Source organism: Pezoporus occidentalis, unplaced genomic scaffold (genome assembly GCF_034315485.1).
Source record: "Pezoporus occidentalis ecotype Australia unplaced genomic scaffold, CSIRO_AGI_Poc_V1 ctg17, whole genome shotgun sequence".
In the NCBI taxonomy this organism is placed as follows: Eukaryota; Metazoa; Chordata; class Aves; order Psittaciformes; family Psittacidae; genus Pezoporus; species Pezoporus occidentalis.
The window spans coordinates 1,513,917-1,534,481 of NW_026913531.1; the positions used below are offsets into that span (position 1 = coordinate 1,513,917).

Sequence of the window (20,565 nt, forward strand, 5' to 3'; positions counted from 1 at the left end):
GAAAGATATATATATTATTAGCCTTCTGTTGAATAGTGTTCCTTCATGTGTTGCATCTGGGGGGAGGAGATAGCCCCAGAGCCTTTCCTCCTCAGACCCTTTCCTCCCTTACTCAGACTCCACCATATTTTAACTCTTCTGATTTGACAAGACCTTCTGTGCAAAAGAAAACTCCTGCAAAACCTAAATATGAATGTCTTTTACCTTCTTTATATATGGAAAAAAAAGTTAATAGTTAGTTAGAGCTACTTCTACTTTCTGCATGGAATGGGAGAAAAACTGGGGTTATACTGCAAACATGGCTGCAGAGAAACAAGAGGAAGGAGTCAAGTATGTGAGCTTCACATTTGAATTTGCAAGGCTTGAATATATATATATTTATAGGCTCCTTGAAAGATTATCTGGAGGCACCACTTGAGTAAGCAGGGAAGAAAATACACTCAGGTGGTAATCCAACATATACATACTTGGAAACTGTCCCAAGATAATCATACGAAATCAGAGAACTCTGACTCCAAGCGAGAGTAAGGTTGGGCAACATGGTAAAAAATCAGAGGGGGCTGTAAAAACTTAATCTCAGTGAAACAACTGAAATTACCTTTGATACCAGGTAATCACACAGCATTATCTCCTTTGGAAATTACACCACCATTAAACGTAGCCAACACAGCCATGGTTAAATGAGAGCATTACTGTATTTAGGAATGTTCAGAATGACAGTTTCCGTGCCAGGTGCTTGCAGGTTAAGACAAGTTAGCCTCTTTGGCAATATCTGAGTTACATGTGACAGTTCAACCTCCCTCCTTCTCTCCCAGCCCTCTCCCCCCTCACCCCAGCTTGCACAAAACTAGAGATCCGTGTTGCTCTTAAATAATTTCTCGGAAAGTCAGTTTAATCCAATATAAATAATATTCTGGTGTATGCAGTTGTGGGTAAAAGTCAGTACCAAGGAACAAATCCTGTATGAAATTAAGTCAGCAATAAATCTCCCTTTGGCATCAGTAGTTCAAAATCAGGGACTACGTGTCTGAGTCTAATTGCAGTTATTGTTCTCAGTGCTGCAGTGTGGACAATGACCCCTACGAGGAAGCCTGACAAACTGAGAAATCCTGCTGCTGTAAACAGCATCAACTGTTCTCCCCTCAGTGACATTCTCCTGTTAGTGACATTCTGGATCATCTGTTCAAAAGTGTTCAACAAGTGACTATTAAAGGCAGAACCTGAGCATGGGTAGAGGAAATAATGCGAATTTTGACGTGAAATTCGCACCGGTGGATTTAGGCAGTTGCCTCCAGGAGTATGGCCGGGCGGTGTAATGATGTGAGCAGCTGTATTGCCCTCTAGTGACAGGTGAAGAAATTCTTCTCCATGCAATCGGTAGCACCGTCAGGCGCTTTACAGACACATAGTTAAGACAGGTATCGGCAGTAAAAAGTTCTTCTGGAAGCTTTTGTAATTTGGAGAGCCATTCACAGGAGCGACCTTGGAATTTGAAATCTGACTCAGGGTTTTGTCACCTTTCGTGCAGGATTTCTGCATTTTCCAAAGATTAGCAAGAAAAAATGGATGGCCCACATGGTAACTAAAGCTTCAAAATAGTGCTGGTGAGAAATACAACGAAGTCAGTAAGGAGGATTAAACATTTTAAGGATCGCTGCTGCTATTAAAACTGTATCATTTGAAATTGTGTCCTAGGCATACAGATTACAGCTTCATGTTCTTTGCACTGACATAACACCAAGGACCTGACAATCAAATTTCTGGTGTGGGAAAAACATGAGATAAAGGCTTTCTCAAGTGAAATGGACCAGACAAGTGAGTTCAGTACAAGTGGAAACACAGACACATCAATTTGACAGGACAGCACAGACCTGGATTAGCGCAAACGCAGATACCAACCACTTGAACAAATTACAATGAAGCCATTCTGGTGTGTGATACCCACACTGATGAATTAATAGGCTGATATTAGTATATCGAAAGATAGATTCCCTGCATGAAAGAGCACAAAGGCACCAGAAATCGCTCAAGCATTCACCAACTTATTAGTTGTCTCTACCATGCAGGCAATTCTCAACTGAGGCTTGTGTTTTTGGTTCTTAAATTCCCCTCCCCTCCATCCCAGCACAAGGATTACCCCTGGAGTAGAAAGGGATACCCTGCTGTTTCTGGTAATCTGCAATTAGCAAATGATCCCGAGGGGGACTGTCAGCAGCTGGTATAGTTTAAAGCTGTCCAGACAAGCACTGAATTAGCTGGAGAATCTGGAACCGCAACAGGCTGCCTGGCAAGCCTCTCACTCATCCCATCCTGCAAACAGCACAATCTGCATACAGCAGAGATTTTGAGCTTCTGTATGCCAACACTTTGTCATGTGCTATGGTGGAACAGATCAGTTCTGCTAACCTGTTGAAGCATGGGAATGTGATCTCGTTCAAGACAAATTGCCTTGAGTGGTGTGTGTTGGGTATTGTAATACAATTGTAAAATGTTTCAGGTTTATCTTTCTCCTCTTAAATTGGTTTACACTTGCCCTTTCAGCAGTTCACACAGAGTTAGATTTGAAAATAAATTATCCTTGGAATGGGAGAACTTAATTTTGTACCTGTGGTACAATGGGTCCCTGGGTATGTAAGAACACATGACTAAGAATAGAGGAAGCCAGGAAGGCTTGATGGAAAGCACAGTGGGCCAGGGACTGGTGTATATCAGGGAAGTAAATGGGAAGAAGGAATGTGAGGAATATCACAGAGGTCTTGATAAGGTGGGAGAAGTGGACCTGGGGAGAAGGCGCTGGAATGTAGAAGGATTATAGATACTATTGTTGGGAAAAAACAATTGAGAGGATTTAAGGGGTCATATGGAAAAGGACTGAGAGCAGTCTTTCTGCTCACTAACATCTTGCTAATCTGATCCCAAGATAATAAAATTTCAGGGATTTAAGATGTTGACATAGCACTTGTCAGCCCTGCTCATTTGTATATGAAATGCACTGCAAGTTAATACCATGGAAATTACAGAGATTCTTCATAGATGATTTCTTGTTGATATTAAGCAAGACATTTGAGTAATCTGAAAATTGTCCCAAGAACTGGACTCATTTCATCTTTCAACATTTGGAAAATTTGTCAAGCTTTGGAATAGCATTTTGCCATTTTTGCTAATTACCTTCAGATCAAAATATCTTCCTAATTGCTATTGTCAAGAACAATGCAACACTCTTACTCACAGCTATGGCTAGGCTGTCTCCTTAAACAAAACTCCTCCAGGCCACTGAACGTATCTGTTTCAAGTAAACAATGGTGCCATTTCCTGAACAAGAAATTAAGACATTTTTGGAAAACTTCATTGTGTAATAAAACAATCCCCTATTTCTCTGCACTGATTTATGCATAATGGGCCTCTACACAGACAACCAAGTAAACAGCATGTGCAGAAATCTCCTGTCAGTGAAAAGTACACATTGTGATGTTTTGAACTAACCTTTTTGTTTTGAGAGAAAAATGAAAAGGGAGCTTTCAAGATATACAATATCTACAAATTTGCTGATCAGCAGTTTAAAAATGAATGTTTAGTGGTGCAATAAACATAGCACTTGCTTGACCTTGCTGAAAGCAGCTGGCAAGTCTTTTTTTGGCTTAATCTGTACTGGCTCTGCACTGGTTAGACTGTCATTTCTTAAACCATATGGCTCTACCAAGGCTCCATTTCTCTGAAGATACTGGTGTGGTTTTGTGGCCAGCTTAAATCAACCTAAAACTGTGCTTTCCCTGAAAAAGGCATCCCTGCACCCAATGCTGCTGCGTCCCTTTTGCCAGTTTGAGCACTCAAGCAGCTGTGTGGTCAGTTGGATTGGGGACCTGCTGCATCTGGAAGCTAACCCAAACACACTCACACAGTCCAAAAAATCTCTTCATTTTCACCTGGCTCAGCTCCCTGGTTCAGACCAGACAAGCACTGGCGTTGCCTGAGGGAGCAGAAGGGCTGCATAGCCCATGGAGAGTAAGAACAAGTTGGGAGTGAGCTGCTGGCTAGTGGTAGGCAGGTATGTGATTCCACAGGTCGGAAGAGAGTTTCTTCAGAAGAATGAGTTGAACTCAGAAGAGAGAGACTTGTGCTGTGCTTCAGTTCTGGCAATGGCTAATGCCTTAGAGATAGGCTGGACATGAAATCCTATTACTGTCCTACCCCACTAATGGTACTGGAATAGTAATGTTGAATTTACCAGTCGATTAATTCCTGCTTGTCAAGCAGTTTGGTAATGGCAATTAAATAAAAATTAGAGAAAGAGAATGCTCTTTCAAATGTGGAAACCTCTGCAAGACTTGGTCTGATACCATTGCTTGTTCTGTATAGAAAGTGGTAATATCATAGAATCATAGAACAGTTAGGATTGGAAAGGACCTTAAGATCATCTAGTTCCAACCACACTGCCATGGGCAGGGACACCTCACACTAAACCATATCACCCCAGGCCCCGTCCAACCTGGTCTTGAACACTGCCAGGGATGGAGCATTCACAGCCTCCCTGGGCAACCCATTCCAGTGCCTCACCACCCTTACAGGAAAGAATTTCCTCCCTATATCCAATCTAAACTTCCCCTGTTTAAGTTTGAGCCTGTTACCCCTTGTGCTATCACTACAGTCCCTAATGAAGAGTCCCTCCCCAGCATCCCTATAGGCCCCCTTCAGATACTGGAAGGCTGCTATGAGGTCTCCAAGCAGTCTTCTCTTCTCCAGGCTGAACAGCCCCAACTTCCTCAGCCTGTCTTCATAAGGGAGGTGCTCCAGTCCCCTGACCATCCTTGTGGCCCTTCTCTGGACTTGTTCCAACAGTTCCATGTCCTTTTTATGTTGAGGACACCAGAACTGCACACAATACTCCAGGTGAGGTCTCACAAGAGCAGAGTAAATGGGCAGGATCACCTCCTTCGACCTGCTGGTCATGCTCCTTTTGAAGCAGCCCAGGATACAGTTGGCTTTCTGGGCTGCAAGCGCACACTGCCTGCTCATGTTCATTTTCTCATCAACCATCACTCCCAAAATATGGATAGTTCCTCCATGAGCCTTCCAAGACAACCTGTCATGACAGAAAGCTTATTAAGGTTATCTAGATACAATCAGTATTTACAAACACAGCAGCTGTCACAAAAATAATAACCTTTATTCACAAATGTTTGTAAGTCCACTGAGAAAAGCTGCTCTCCTGGTGGTAATGGAGACTGGCTAAAGAGCAGCCCTTAAGAAGACAAAACCTGGACAGAAAGAAAAGAATCTTCCAGTCCTCAAGCTTTGAAGGTGGTTTATTTGAGGTCATGTATAACCTCATCAGAAAATCAAACATCAGGATGATGAAAGTTGTTGCTGACACCGGAAAACTTTTTTTTCCCCCTAGTTCATGTTTTACAGAATGATGAAAAAATTGTAGAAGTAGTCAAGCTTTGATATGGAGTAGGAATGACCAGGTAAGCTTTAGTTTTGTCTTGGCTCATTGACTTTTTATACAATGAAGCTTCTTTTTCAATTAAGACTTTAAAGTTATTTCTTGCTTCAGAATGCTTTGTACTTAAACTAAATCATGTAAGAATCATTTTGCTACCACAATGCTTCCCTAATAGAGCAATTTTTTCCTGTCAAATCCAGGCTTAGAGAAGATATGCAGGATAAGGGATGCTCTTGCATTCTTGGCACATTGTTGGAATGGATGTTTCAAAACAGCACGCATTATAGCAGCCTTAAGCATGGTCATCAGGAACCAAACTGACATCTGAGCAAGCCCCAGACTGATAGAATTTCCTATGCCAGCTTCAGAAGGAGACAAATCTTGGGGGTCAAATGTCTTCATTTGTATTTTATTAATATATGAATGTGTAAATGTAATATAAAGTTCTCCATTGTGAATGAGGATTTCAAGTGTAGCCTCATCTTATTTGCATTAGTAATCCTTTTTGGCAGTCTCCTGCGCAGGAAGTCTGAAAATACACAAGAAAAACATGAATTCCCCAGAGAGCCTGTGGTAAGGAGATCACAATGTTAAGATAACTTGGAGGTTGCCTTCATTTCAAGACATCTAGTGAAATCTCCATAACAGATAACAAGGCTGGATGTTGAATGCACTGCAAAGATTGACATATTGCATACCAAAAGCTTTTCTGTAGTCAATTGTTTTTCATGTAGTTTTAATTATTGTTCATCCCACAGGGTTTTTAATGATGATTATGGAGCCTCAATCTACCCTTTCCATTACACAGAGTAACTTTCTGGGAGCTTTTCTTTACCAGAACTGTTCCTGTGCAAGCCTAGCTACATGAAAGATTCTGTCTTCAATCAAAGATTGGACTATTCAGAGAATTACTTGGCCCTTAAAACTATCTTGCCGTAGGCTAATACTTCAAATTGCACTATATATTATCAAAATTGCTGTAGATTGCCATGGATATAGATATTTGATCACTCAAAAAAATATCTGCCTTCTTTGAACATAAATTATTTCATCTTGTCCTAATATTCATAGATCTATTTTGCTCTGGAATTTGGTATTATTTCAAAGTGGTTATCACAATTATAAATGTATTACAATATAAGCCTAATGTGATTGCTGGCTTGCAGAGGCATGGTACAGATCTGAGCTTCATGCCAGCAGTTAAATATTTTACAGGACTGGAATGTTAGCCAGTTCTTATGTGAACTGAAGAAAGTGCTTTGTTTTACTTTACCTATAATAATTTTAAATAATGGACTAAACTTAAAGAAGAACCTGGCAAAACTTGCATAAGATGTAAGCTCTATTAACATAAACTAAGATTTTTTACTTGTCCTGGTTTCTTTAGATTCACATTTCATGAGACTGCACCTCTAAATTTGGCCTCTTAGTCTAAATGTAACCAAAATGGGTACTCGGTCTACTAGGTCATTTTACCAGATTTATTTCTTTATCTTAAAATAAAGGATAATTTATTTTCATTGCATGTGAGAGGAAAAAAGAAAATCACAAAAGCTATTATTCCTTGCGTAAGTTTGTATCAAGGACATTCCTTATAAAAGGACGAAAATTTATTTCTTCCTCTCCAGCCAGTGTTGTCCTAATTCCTCTCAGCAATTTTTGTACTTTTGTCTAGATCTAGAATTACAAAAAAGATGTTTATCTGTTGTCCAGCCTTACCCAGCTGCAAATAGAGAATCTGAGCCAGTAAATCACACAACCATATGTTCCAACTTTAAACTTATGCCAAAGTTTTCTTAACTTCAATCAAAGTTAAGTGCATTATTAAGATGTGTGCTGTCTTGTAGGAGACAGAATAGGCTTGGGAACTTTCCTAGTTGGGGCTTCTACTGTTCTGGAAATGTCTGTCTTCATTACTCATCCCAGAGTTTGCATTGCTTTAAATAAGCCCAGAGTTGATGCATGGACATACACATCTGTAATTTCTATTGTGTCTTCTTTTAATGATTTGGGCTCAGAGTTCTGGTCATCATTCATTCTTCCCATCCTATTTTGAAACAAAACTTTAGTGAGTTGCTAGGCCAGTAGTGATTCATGAGGTTTCCCTGTCCTATATGGGCATTTTATCTGGTTAAAGTATGATGTTGTTTACTCTTCTTGTGTTTAGAATCATAGAATCATAGAATAGTTAGGGTTGGAAAGGACCTTGAGATCATCTAGTTCCAACCACCCTGCCATGGGCAGGGACACCTCACACTAAACCATATCCCCCAAGGCCCCGTCCAACCTGGTCTTGAACACTGCCAGGGATGGAGCATTCACAGCCTCCCTGGGCAACCCATTCCAGTGCCTCACCACCCTTATAGGAAAGAACTTCTTCCTTATATCCAATCTAAACTTCCCCTGTTTAAGTTTTAACCCATTACCCCTTGTCCTATCACTACAGTCCCTAATGAAGAGTCCCTCTCCAGCATCCTTGTAGGCCCCCTTCAGATACTGGAAGGCTGCTATGAGGTCTCCACACAGTCTTCTCTTCTCCAGGCTGAACAGCCCCAACTTTCTCAGCCTGTCTTCATACGGGAGGTGCTCCAGTCCCCTGATCATCCTCCTGGCCCTTCTGTGGACTTGTTCCAACAGTTCCATGTCCTTTTTATGTTGAGGACACCAGAACTGCACACAATACTCCAGGTGAGGTCTTACAAGAGCAGAGTAAAGGGGCAGGATCATCTCCTTTGACCTGCTGGTCACGCTCCTTTTAATGCAGCCCAGGATACGGTTGGCTTTCTGGGCTGCGAGCGCACACTGAAGCTGGCTCATGTTTGTTTTTTCATCAACCAACACCCCCAGTCCTTCTCCGCAGGGCTGCTCTGAATCTCTTCTCTGCCCAACCTGTAGCTCTGCCTGGGATTGCTCCGACCCAGGTGTAGGACCTTGCACTTGTCATGGTTAAACTTCATAGGGTTGGCATCAGCCCACCTTACAAGCATGTCAAGATCCCTCTGGATGGCATTCCTTCCCTCCAGTGTTTACTTTCTATTCAGAACTGATTAATGCAGAAAAAATCTTACTCCAGTCTCTTCAAGGAATTACAGACATGGGAATGATTTTTCTTTCTGCTTCACTAAAGATTGTACACTCTCTAGACTCAGTTTTGCATTGCCCTGTGCCATTTTTGTACATCAAGTTAATTGAAGAGTATGCAAGAGTGATACATATTTTCCATACATTTGGCACTGATATGTTGACTGGGCCGTGGAGAATAGGTCTACTGTCATGTGACATTCTGCAAAGGCCATGGGCAAGTAAAATGAAAACAGAGCTGCTCCGAAAGCTTTGTATTTATTTAATTGATGAATTATGTCAATAGGGTTAATTAGAAAGATACGGTGCTTGTACTTCTGCTGACTTTAGCTGAACTTGTAGGTAGCGATAGCATGGTCAAAAGGTTTATTGGAAGTCAAAAATGCTCTAAAAACAAGGCAACAATGCATGTATCATAAACATGGTATGAACAATGGTTTATGTGCATGGAGGAACTGATGTTGAACTAGCAACTTCATGACATTTCATGACAGAATACAGAGGCTATGATAAATGGGTTTTGCTTCTAGCTGCTAGAAAGTCAACCACCACCCTATTGTTATCTACGTATGCTGTGACAAGCAGTTTATTACTGGTTTTACTACTTGCCACAATGCTGAAGGACAGTTCCAGTAACTGAATGAACTTGAAACCAGAGGGGCTGGCATCCCTGGCCAGTGGGAAGGGCAGGCCTCAGAGATGAGGGATCTGTCTGGGGATTAAAAGAACTCTCAGGTTTTCAGTTAGGGTGGGTCTGCCAGCATCTCTCTCTCACTTCCTTACTCTCTCTGGGCAGAAATGACCTCAAAAAATGTCCACAGGAAAGTGTTATGAAAACAGATATATTTCCAATAAATATTTTTTCTTTCATGAGATGGGATATGCTTTGATGAACTCTGAATGTTAATGGAAGATTTTAGTTTATATTCTCCACCCTATTCTGCAAATCTCAGACATGGTTTTAATTTCAATATGGTTAAATGTACAAAGGAATAGTTTTTAACACAATATATTAGTTTTTCCCTTTGAAGTATCTTCTATTTATGAGTTCATAAATGTTCCTGTTGAATCTCTTATTCTATATAAGATTAAGTTCTCTGAGTAGGATTGATATTTATGTTGATTGCAGTTTAAGTAGTGGTCCTCTATGTGATACGTACACAGAACTGAAAACTATTAGTAGAGTTGTAAAATCTAGCATAGAATAAAGATTTCTCGCACAACTCTGATACTTTGTGCCTGTATTATGATATTCATTATATGAACTTATTTCTTTTCTGTACCCAGGACCTTTATTTTGGTCAGAGTACACAATAAGTATTGCCACTTGATGAGCAACTATTAAATATTTTGTTTTATATTCATTTTTCAGTGGCTGGCCTGTTTTCATCTGTTATATCAGTCAAAATTCAAAATATTTTGGGTGTTCCCTTTAAAATGGGAGACTAGTGGTGGAATTGGGTATTTTGTTAATTCAATCCCTTTCATCTAGAAAGAATGGACAGTCACGAAGTGATATTTTGCCGAACTCAGTAGGAGTCAGACAAGAAGCATTTTCTTTTCTTACATTTTCAAGAAACACTGGCACTAATTCTGTTTGCTGTTAGTCTCTGTCCCGCTTCCACTGGCATCTTCATCAAACAGTACCAAGTTCCCTCCAACTACTCTTCACCTAGACAGGGGGCTCATCTTCTGATCAAATTCATATATAACCTGTATTTGCAGCTGACTTACTTTCAGAAGAAATGTAGTCTTTCTATTTTGTATTCCAGGTGAACTTTAAACACAATTTCATTTATGTGATATTGGTGCATTTACACAGACCACTATTTTAACCACAAAAAGACATTCCAAAGCCTGTTAGGATGAACAAATAATTAATTTCCTTGGGGTTTAGTTTTGTAATGTTCATAAAAACGGACTAAGAATAATTCACAAGCATTAACACATATTCATATGCCTCTCTGAAGACTGATCTTATCCTAATTTTACAAATGAGGCACTGGAGCACATAAAAGATTGGATCAAAAGTTTTCATCAGTCTTAGGAGCCAGTGTGAAACACCAGCATTTTTTATTTTTGAGGATAGTCAGCATTATTTTCTTTTCTTTGTGCTTAAAAGAAAACTATCACTGTCTTCAGCTGCAGCTGTAAATACTGGAGACTTTGACAAATTTAACTCCTCCATATTTTTCAGGTCCAAAAAAATTAGGAACATGGCACATCTGGTAAGTACTTTTATGAAGTGGCATCCCATAGCACAGGCTGAGACATAATCCTGTTCAGCTGGACAGTATTTGCACCCTTAAACATATAACTATGTTTTCTTCTGGCACTCCATAGTCTCAGATAATCCCTTCCAGCTTCAGCAGCAAATGTGACTAGATTTAGCTATGACTTACTTGCAGCCTAAATTCACGTGTCATTTAGTAAGTCTGTTACAGGGCCTACACATGAAGGAGGCAGGAAAAGGATGTATGGACGCTCTAGTTAGCAGTGATACTCTTTTAGTGAAGAGACTTCTTACCTAATCTTCCACCTGAAAAATCCAAAACAGATAGAAAAACCAGGTATTCAGTCCTGTGAAATGTCATCCTCTGTACAGTTCATGAACAAGGTTATATTTGTTTTCTGCCAGTTGAGTTACTGAGACCAGCAATGACTTATTACCTCTTGTGTCAACACGTACACCTGGGACAGTGCCAGCACCTTTCAAAGATATTTGGTGCCATCCAAGATTTGGGAACCTTAGGGATCTTTTCTTGGCCCTGAGGAGAGCACAGAAGCTTACCTCACCCAGCTCTCACCCATTTTGACTTCTCATACCCTCTGAGCACTGGCTTCTTACTTTTCTGGTCTGATGCATCCTGGTGCTTGGCCTCTTTTTCCAGTTCCATTTTCTTTACCTAGCAAGAGTCACAATACATACCAAAGACATTCCTAGGCCCAGATTGCTTCCCTTTACCTTAAATAGGCTATTACATTACTTCTGTATTTTTCCACCCACTGTAGTTACTGATTGATTTTTAGCTGTGTTCTGGATATAGAGGAGAAGCTGCATACCTCCGACAGAAGCTGACACCCAGAAATGTGAATGCTAGAAGTGCTTATCTGCCGCAGAGCTATCACTGTGACTTCTTTTCTGTACAGACAACAGCATGAAAAACATCCTTTCACTTTCATCAGGCCTATCAAAGTCCTGTGCTTACATTTCTACTCACACCATTGTATTCAACTGAATACTCGAAGAATTCAAATAGACTGAACTCCTCTACCTCCAAATGAATATAACTATTGTCATGCTAGGTAAATCTAGGCAACACTTAAATGCTTACATGCTGTCTTTTTCCAGGGTGCATAACATTAGTCAGTTAATTTGCTTGTTTCCTATCACTTCTACCTACCTTATTTATATATTAGCTCAAATGAATTATTGCACAAGTATTTGGTAGCTGCTATTCTTTTTGTTACATGGACTATCATCTTGTCATATTTGCTAAAAGCCTAATAATCTGCAAAGACAACACTTTGAAGACTGAAAAATAAAGGGAACTAAACCATTTGCTGTAGAATCTTCAATCGGCCTTATTTTCCCTTTCAGTCTGATTACCAAGCAATCACGAGTTACCCAGCAAGTTGTAAGGGCACTCTTTGATTGTTCTTACAGGCTACCAGTGTTTTTTTCCTTTCTTTCCATTAACGCAGGGGAAAAAAAACCTGATGGCCTTCTCAGAAACATTAGGAAGCAGTCTAGGTCATACAAGCCAAGCCATTCTAACCATTCACTGATCAGCTGCTTCTCTTAGACACCAGTGTGCCTTTGTATCATCAGTGGCCACAATCTTTCAAGCCTTTAGTGACTTTCAACTCTTGTCATTTCTATTTTACTTGCTATTGCCCCCCTAATAGGACTCTGAGAGTTCAATAAGGCATAATAAATACTTTGTGGGTTTTATTTCTTTGTAAAATATGAAGGAAATTAGGAAAACATGAATAAAATTTCCACTCTATGTCAGGTCTTCAGGATAAAAAAAAATTATACTGGGACTTTTCAGAACCCTGGCTTGCTGATCTAACAGATGACACTGATTTTCTGTGTCATGCCAGCTACTAATCTCAACTTCAACATCTAGTTTGAAAGAAGTTGCATATTTTTATATACTGCAATGTATGAATTCTCATGAATTTGACATCTTCTCCTCTTTGTTCATATAATTCTCCCCTTTTGTTCATGTTCTGATTCAACACTATTCATCCAGCAAAAAAATCTGAGCACCTGAGAGTATTACCAAGAAAACACAAAAAGCATGAGTTGCCAAGAAATTCGTACATGTGAAGGCTTTGATGTATTTATGTAACAGCAGCAAATAAATGGGTCCAATAAATCTGTATAAATAACGACATGGTTCATGACTAACGACCTAAGCTTCTTGTAGTTCCTTATTCCTTATTCACAAAGAAAACAGCGGATCAAATTCAGGTTTGCATAGATACAAGTCCCTTCAGGCTCCTGGCAGATATATCCACTTATGTAACGGCTGAATTAAGTCTAAATATATATATATATATATATATATATTTAAAGATTAAATATGAGTTTCATAAGGAAGAAGATACTGGAAGTAGAAGGAAAGTTTTCATATTAAATACTAGAATACATAAATATATAAAACTTCTCATACACAGAAAAATGACATTATCAGGACATTTAAATCAAAATAGTCAAATATGAATGCAACACAAATATTAGAGTATCAAAATGCAAGGCAAGAACACTACATTTTTTGGAAAGTCACAGAATCCAGACCTTAAGACTAAACCCAGTCTTGGAACTGTCTGTCTTGACTCATCCTTTTCTCTGTAAAAAGGACAAACCCAACACTTCATACTTTGAAAAGACTCAAAATTCAGAACCGTAGTTCCATGCCTAGTTACAGCTTAGGCTGTCCATGAAGTAAATTGCCAGGAGGCTCATAAACACATTTAATACAAAGTGATTTTAAAAACAGTAGAGGCAGAACAAAAGAGCTTTTCACTAAAACTTCCTATAACAAACTCTCCCATTGCAGAAAGATACTGTCAATCACTTCATTACAATCAGAAAAAACTTTTTGTTAAAATTGAATCATCAAACAAACTGCTTATCCTGCTGGTGCGAAGTTGCCTCAGGGCACAGAAGAGAATATGCAGCAGCCCTGTTTCACCTTTGGCTCTTTCAACTTGTACATGCAAGAAAAGACCGAAATCCAACTTGGCATTCCATTTGCTTAAAATTTATTTTATGGACATTTCAAAATGATCTGAACAATGCTTTGGGAAAATCAGGCAAACCAGGCACCAAATTAAAAACTACAAGAAGTATGTAGTGAATCTATGGTTACGCCTTGCAAACAAAAAACAGAAAAAGAGGGTAAGTTTACTATAGCCCTGTATGCAGTGCTGAAAATGCTTCTATTTTGCCTAAACTGCCATATATTTAATTTGGTCTTATCTTACAGGTGTTCTGCACTTCATCCTATTGTAAATGCTGTAGTTCCGCTGATGTTATTGTAGCTCCACAAACAATAAGTTAAGGTAAGTTAAGGTAAATAAAGAAAAATGCAGACAGATTATTTAAAATATATGAGCATATAATTCAGGATTTATCATTTTAAAATATTGTTACAATTCCGCAAAAGTTTCAATAGAGAAGACTATAAGCACCATAGTACACAACTAGGACCTGACACAGGAGGCTAAGGTGACCCTTCAATTTTCTTGGGAAATAGATTGCTAGATCTGCTGTTACATGACACTAAGGCTGCTCTTGCAAACTATGGTGTGAATAATTCTGCATAATAAATTAATTGAGTGAAGAGTCACACAACAGTCATCCTGCATCAGTAAATGATCATCTCTGTCATGGCTTATGTGGCTGACACCAACTGGTATTAGGTATTGCATATCTTTGTAATGACGAGGCTCTCTAGATGCTTTTTTGAACAAGTTTCCTGAGAGGACTCACACGTCATGCTCCCTTACTCTTCACTAGCAGTCTTTTCAAAATCACCCTGCTTTGCAAGGGTATTTTTCTATGCTCTGAAAGATTTAATATTGTTCGTAAACCACTACCACATCACTATTCCCTTCTGGTATGGACTGTTACTGTGTTAGTCCTCTGTATTCACAGAACTAAGCTACAGTAGTGCTTTTGTCCTGCCATTCTGGGATGCACATCACTGAGCCAATCTTGTCCTTTCACTGATGGTATCTGGACTGTCCTGAGGTCTGGGACACTGCAGTTTTGTTTCCATTTCTCTGACTATATGCTTTGTGGTGCAGTTCTCTACCAGCATGCCCTTTCCATTCTGGTGCACAGGAATTTGCCCCCAGAATCTTTCTTCAGTTAAAGGCAAATTTCTACAAAATCTGTTGCATCACAAACTTACTACTCTGAAAAGCAAAGAAGCTGAAAGAAGAGCTGACTCCAGAAGAAACTACTGTAGGGACAGCCCATGAAACCTGGTTCTATATGTGGCCTCATAGATTGTTTAGAAATGGGCCAGCTGTGTATGTAAATCTCTTCAATGTATAAACTAACAAAAAAAAAATGTGTAAGTGTAATCTCCTAAAAGGGGTGTGATTACATGACATGCATAGAAATGACCCATCCTATAGCAGGTATTTCTAATGTTACATACACAGTGTTATTACTGGCAACCAAAACTTCCCTTTGTGATAGTCTGCAAGCTGCAAGCTCTATCACTTACAGAAAGGACATATCAGAAAGAAAGGATACACGCTTTTATCTAAAAGCTCCTGATTAGGACTGAGTAAAGGCTCTTCTAGGAGTCATCTGCTACTTCCTACCTGGTCCTGCATTGTAATGATGGTTACAGGCCAGTGGATAGCCTGTAATTCACAGATTAGGTGTATTGCCGTTACTCATTTTGCTAAGCATATAATTTTTATATCCAAAACAATCTGCACAGTTAACAAAAATCATTATAACAATTAAAATGCCAGCTGTAAAAGGGAAAGCCCCATTTGAAAATGCTTGTAGCTGTGGAAAGCAACCATTAGGAAGGATCCCCACCATGGCTGCATTGTGAGTAATCTTATTTTAACAGAGTGTAATTTCTGGAACGCTACCTAGCTGACAAATCCAGTAAAGGCAGGGTGTTCTAGCATGTACCTCAGTAATTTAGCAGGTATCTAAGGGCACTAGTTTAAAGTTATGAAACAACTGCCTTCACGTAATGGAGTTCGATGGTCATTTCTATGCGTATCACATAATTGTAACCATGACCTGTCACTGTAGTTACGTTAAAACATAAGTAATCATCTGATGGCTGCAGGTGCAGGTCTTCATGGATGTTTTCCACAGGCTGATTTGTGATTTAAGCTAACAATATGTGGACAGTCAAACCATCCAGAAAATTTTCTCTTGCTCTAATCTGTTTTGACTGACAAAGAGCAAGGTTAAAGCAGAACATATTTTGGGTTATCACACCCTGAACAAGTAGGTGGATTTGAGATTATGTGACTCCAGTGGCAACATGTCTTTCTTTTAACACAGTTGTACATTTCTAACATTACCCAGTTGGATCTTTGCAAATAAAACACACCTAATTTTTCATTAAATTGCTTGCATATTGTACACACAGAGAAAGGTTTGATTACCACAAATGACAAACCTCTGATTTTGAACATGTATTTGCTTTTCATCAGCTTCCTTCCATAAACATTTAAAAATATCCCCCATATAGGTCTTCACAAAGTGACATTTTTTCCTAACCTCAATGCTGCAAAACTAAAGATGATGTTACCAGCCTTTCAAAGTAGGTTTTACCATAATAAGTGTTTCTATAATTAACTGATTCGCCTTTTCTTTTTCATAATGCTCAACATTTCTCATACACAAAGTCCCATCTACCTGCATATACTTTGTTACAGACATAGACATTGTTCATTTATGTTCTAACGATCTTCTTGTCATGGCTCCTATTAATAACTGAAGTACATTTATCCTCACTGAGAGAAACAGCTTAACATGTTTGGAGATGGAGATGTGGTTAAAGTGGCATCTATTTCTCCATGCTACCTTAATTTTTCTTTTGTTTTTAAGTTCAGCTAAAGCAATGAATCTGATAATACTACATCTTTTCCCTTTCACTTACACATAAAACCAGAAAACCCCCCACAGTTAAAACAAAGATAAGCAACCTCTCTCCCCTCTGGTGAGTTTCTGATTTCTGCTTATCAGTCTTTATTTCGTGTATGTTACCCATTGCTTCCACCTCTTCTCTATAACAAAAGATGAACTTTATGACTGAACTTAAATCAACAGTCCCTCTTTCCATAATCAGAAAAATTGGCTTCAGCACATCAGTTGGAAACACACACTTACAGAGCTGACTTCTGGCTTTCAAAGCCAACTGTATTGCTCTTCAGTAAGAATAGAATTAATTCTCTCAACTCTCCATATACACATGTTAAACGTACAATTCTCTGAGCTCTTAACCACTTCAGTACCAACAGTGCTTATTCAGGTCCTCATATGAAACCTCTTCTTTCTCTTGTCGCTGATTACTGTGCTGCCAATATACACATTCCTCCAAGTTCCTGCATGTGCTCACATATTTATTTGAAAACACATTACTGATTTTTGTAATACTACCGTCCTTAAACCTGAACTATTTTTTGTCTTGCTACCTCTCAGATTTGCTTATCTTGAATCTCTCATTTTAATTGTCTTAAATTTGCTAACAATTGGGAATATTTTTGTGTATAGCTCTCTTTTTTTATTCCACAAATGTAAAACTGAAGCAACAACTGAAAACGTGGAAAAAAACCCCAAGCCCAAGAAAAGTAAACAGTTCTCTTTTTTTTTATTTCTCCCTCATTTTTTTTCTGTTGCATGTATTCATGCTTCTTTATTATACTGCTGGATATGCCAATATCTGGCAGTTAATTGAAGCAATATCCCAATATCCAGCAGCCTCCAAGGACTTCTTACTCCTTTTTCACCCCATAATTCCACCAGATTGGAGAGTCTTCCACAGTGGCCAAATTGTAATTTTACTATGAAGCCCCAGGAAGGCCCTTTGTATAAACTCTAAATCATCTCTTTCTCTGGAGGTTTTCTCTTACTTGGTCATCCTCCAGGCTAGTACAGCTTTTCTTATTCCTACTTATGGTTTCTCCATGGTTTCTCTCTTGTGCCTTTTATTTTAGGAACAGGGAGTAGAAAACTTATTTTCTCCTCTTGGAATGTCTGTGTGTTTAGTGGAAGACAGAAACCTGGTCACAGCCTGGTCAGCATGGGAACAAACCTAGTCTTTCCTAGGAAACATTTTTACCAATCACTACCCGATTGCTACTTAGCTGTTATTTTGGAAGTCAGTTTGTAGTTTACTCCAGCAGCAGCAGCAACAAGGAGGATAAATGGGAAACAGCTTTCTAAAACTCACAGTCTCCACAAATTATCAAAGACTCACATTTTTAATACATAAATGGAATTATCAAGATTTTCTTTTTATATGTAATGAGATGTGCTTTAATTTGGACACCTGAAAAAAAAAAAGTTTTGGCTTTCAAAGCTAACTCTATCCCCATTCAATTAGGATATTTTATTATCCATTTCTCCCTCTCAAACCTTCAAATACATATACAGCATTTGTAACAGTGCCAGGACTTTATTGGCTTGGTAAGGAACAAGCACTCAGCCCAGTTCAGAGTTGACAACCTCCGCTAATCTCTGGACAGCATCTAGCAGTCTTCTCCTGATAAATCTTCCTCTTTTATCTTAAGGCACACAATTCACAGCAATGAGAAACACATGATACAATTTTTGTTGATACATCTCCAGTTTGAAAAGTTCTGAGAGCAGTCATGGATGAAACTGTTCTCTGTGTCACATTGGAAATAAATTAATTATAATTGATAAATTAATGAAGATTTCCAGTCCTATTGGAATGCTGAGCAGCATCTCAGAAAAAAAAATAGTATGGTGTTTGCAATCAGGTTTAAAAGCCAAAACTAAGTGAGGGCCTGTTTTTGTTTAGTGAAGAGTTCCAGCTCTGGATTACAGCAGTTCCACATGTTGATGTTAGAGTTTCAGGAAGATCTGCCCATGCAACATGATCCAGTCAGGACTAAAGTTATTTACTCTTTTTAATGAGATACAGATAAAATGCAACCTCAGACAAACCAACTTGATGAAAAAGACATAATTTAAACCCTTTAGCGTGATGATTCTTCTGCTTTATTTGGAAACATGCCATGAACTTGTGCTTCTGTGATCACACATCTTTCTAGTTTCCAGAGCTATTCATTCCAAAGTCATGAGGGGAATCAAACACACAAAGATGTGAAGGCTCCTTCTGCTGTGCCTTAGCAGCAGCACCTGGGTGGGCTTATCTTGGTTTTGTTTGTACAGGAGCTTTGTCATGAACATTCTGGGTGTGCTCAAAAAGGGGTAACCAATATATCTTGCCTTCATTTACAGATTTTATGGGTGGTTTTTTTTTCAAGATCTTGGCTGCTATATGACCTCCTTACAGTGTATACAGCTTATCCTAATGTACGGCAGTGTTTTGGATATGGGCATGGTGATCTAGTTGACAGGGGTTTTTCTCTGTAATGCCTGATGTTACACTGGTGGTTCATCAGCTAAACTGTGGCCTAGACAACCTCCTCTAATTCATAATATATAGGAAATGATACACACAGGTAGTAAAAGCTGCCCAGCTTCTGGCAGCAGGAGCAAAACAAAACCACCTTATGTACAATTTGTGGTCCACCCTGGGGAGCGCAGCTGGAGGGACTCTGGGTGGGCCATGGGGCCAAAAGGGATGTACTCTGCTGGGCCAGATGTCTCTGGACACCCACTCGCTCCCAGGGCTTCATCCAAATCTCTAGACTAAAACAGTGGGTGCCTCAAAACTTTCAAAAATACCATCAATAAAGCAGCTGGTGACAGAGGACTCTGCTGAAAGACAAGGAGAATGGAAAGTCATCCTCTCAAACAAGGTGGCTGCCAGGAAGAGCACCAAGGCCCAGCTGAAGAAAATTACTGTACTCACTTTGGAAATTAAAATCACAGTGTCCAACAATACTGTTAGATGCTACTGCAATTAATTCTTCTTGGCAACACTACTGGGACAGGCGAATGAACCTCAAGGGGGATATTTGTGGTGGAGGATGAAGTACAAGAGATGCATGCCCAGATCCAGAAAAGTCTACAAAACAGACATATTCTCTCTACAACTGGACTAGCCAAATCCTGCAGCCCACAAGGAAAGGCAAACTCTTAAAGCTTGTCTTCCTCATCCTTACAAAAACGCTCAGATGTCTCATAGATGGTGACTTTAATTCAGGAAAAGACCTGCAACTTACTCCAGTTGCAGATATCATGCACTGATATTTACACATCTTAAACTGATTATGAGGTGGAAAAAAAATACAACGCAGTTGAAAGAATTCTTTTGGGAAAGTCACATTAAGACCAAATAATTTCCCACCATTTAGCAAAACACATCCCTGGACTGTAATCACCCCTTTGAAGAGTAGGAAATCTGCCAGGTGGCAAGGACTTGGACTTTTTAATGAAGTTTCTATCTCATCTCTGTTTTCAGATTAGTGAAGAGCTGCATCTCTTCCAAAAGCTACTGGTTTCTAGTCTTTAATACTCACCTTCTACTCACTGGAAACATGAGAATTACTTCAGCTCTCAACAAGACATCATGAAACAATGTCAAGTAATAGCTCCAGCAGTCAACAGAGTGGAAGAGATCCACTCTGTGAATCTCTTCCACAGGATGATTCACACCATCTGCGTGATCACCCACTAACCCGTTCCCATTCTTCAACTGTCTGTACCCTTCCTATCTCCCCTCCCTTTCTCCCTTATTTCTTCCCACTCATTCTTCCCTCCCACGGTTTCCATCACCCCACCCTCCCTTTGATTTAATCCCTCTTTCTCTATGCTCCTTTGCTCAGCTTCACGCTCTGCATGAATCCAGACCTCCTATGCATGAACCTGGACTGAAAAGCCCATA

General features: G+C 39.4%; 1 long non-coding RNA gene across 1 annotated transcript; it reads left to right on the forward strand.

Annotated features, from left to right (window-relative positions):
* The first annotated feature begins 830 nt into the window (after positions 1–830).
* Positions 831–19,406, forward strand: LOC134161140 (uncharacterized). The gene is made up of 3 exons (XR_009963847.1): positions 831–1,815; positions 14,023–14,098; positions 19,040–19,406. It is a non-coding gene; the product is annotated as an uncharacterized LOC134161140 (long non-coding RNA).
* Positions 19,407–20,565: the final 1,159 nt, after the last annotated feature.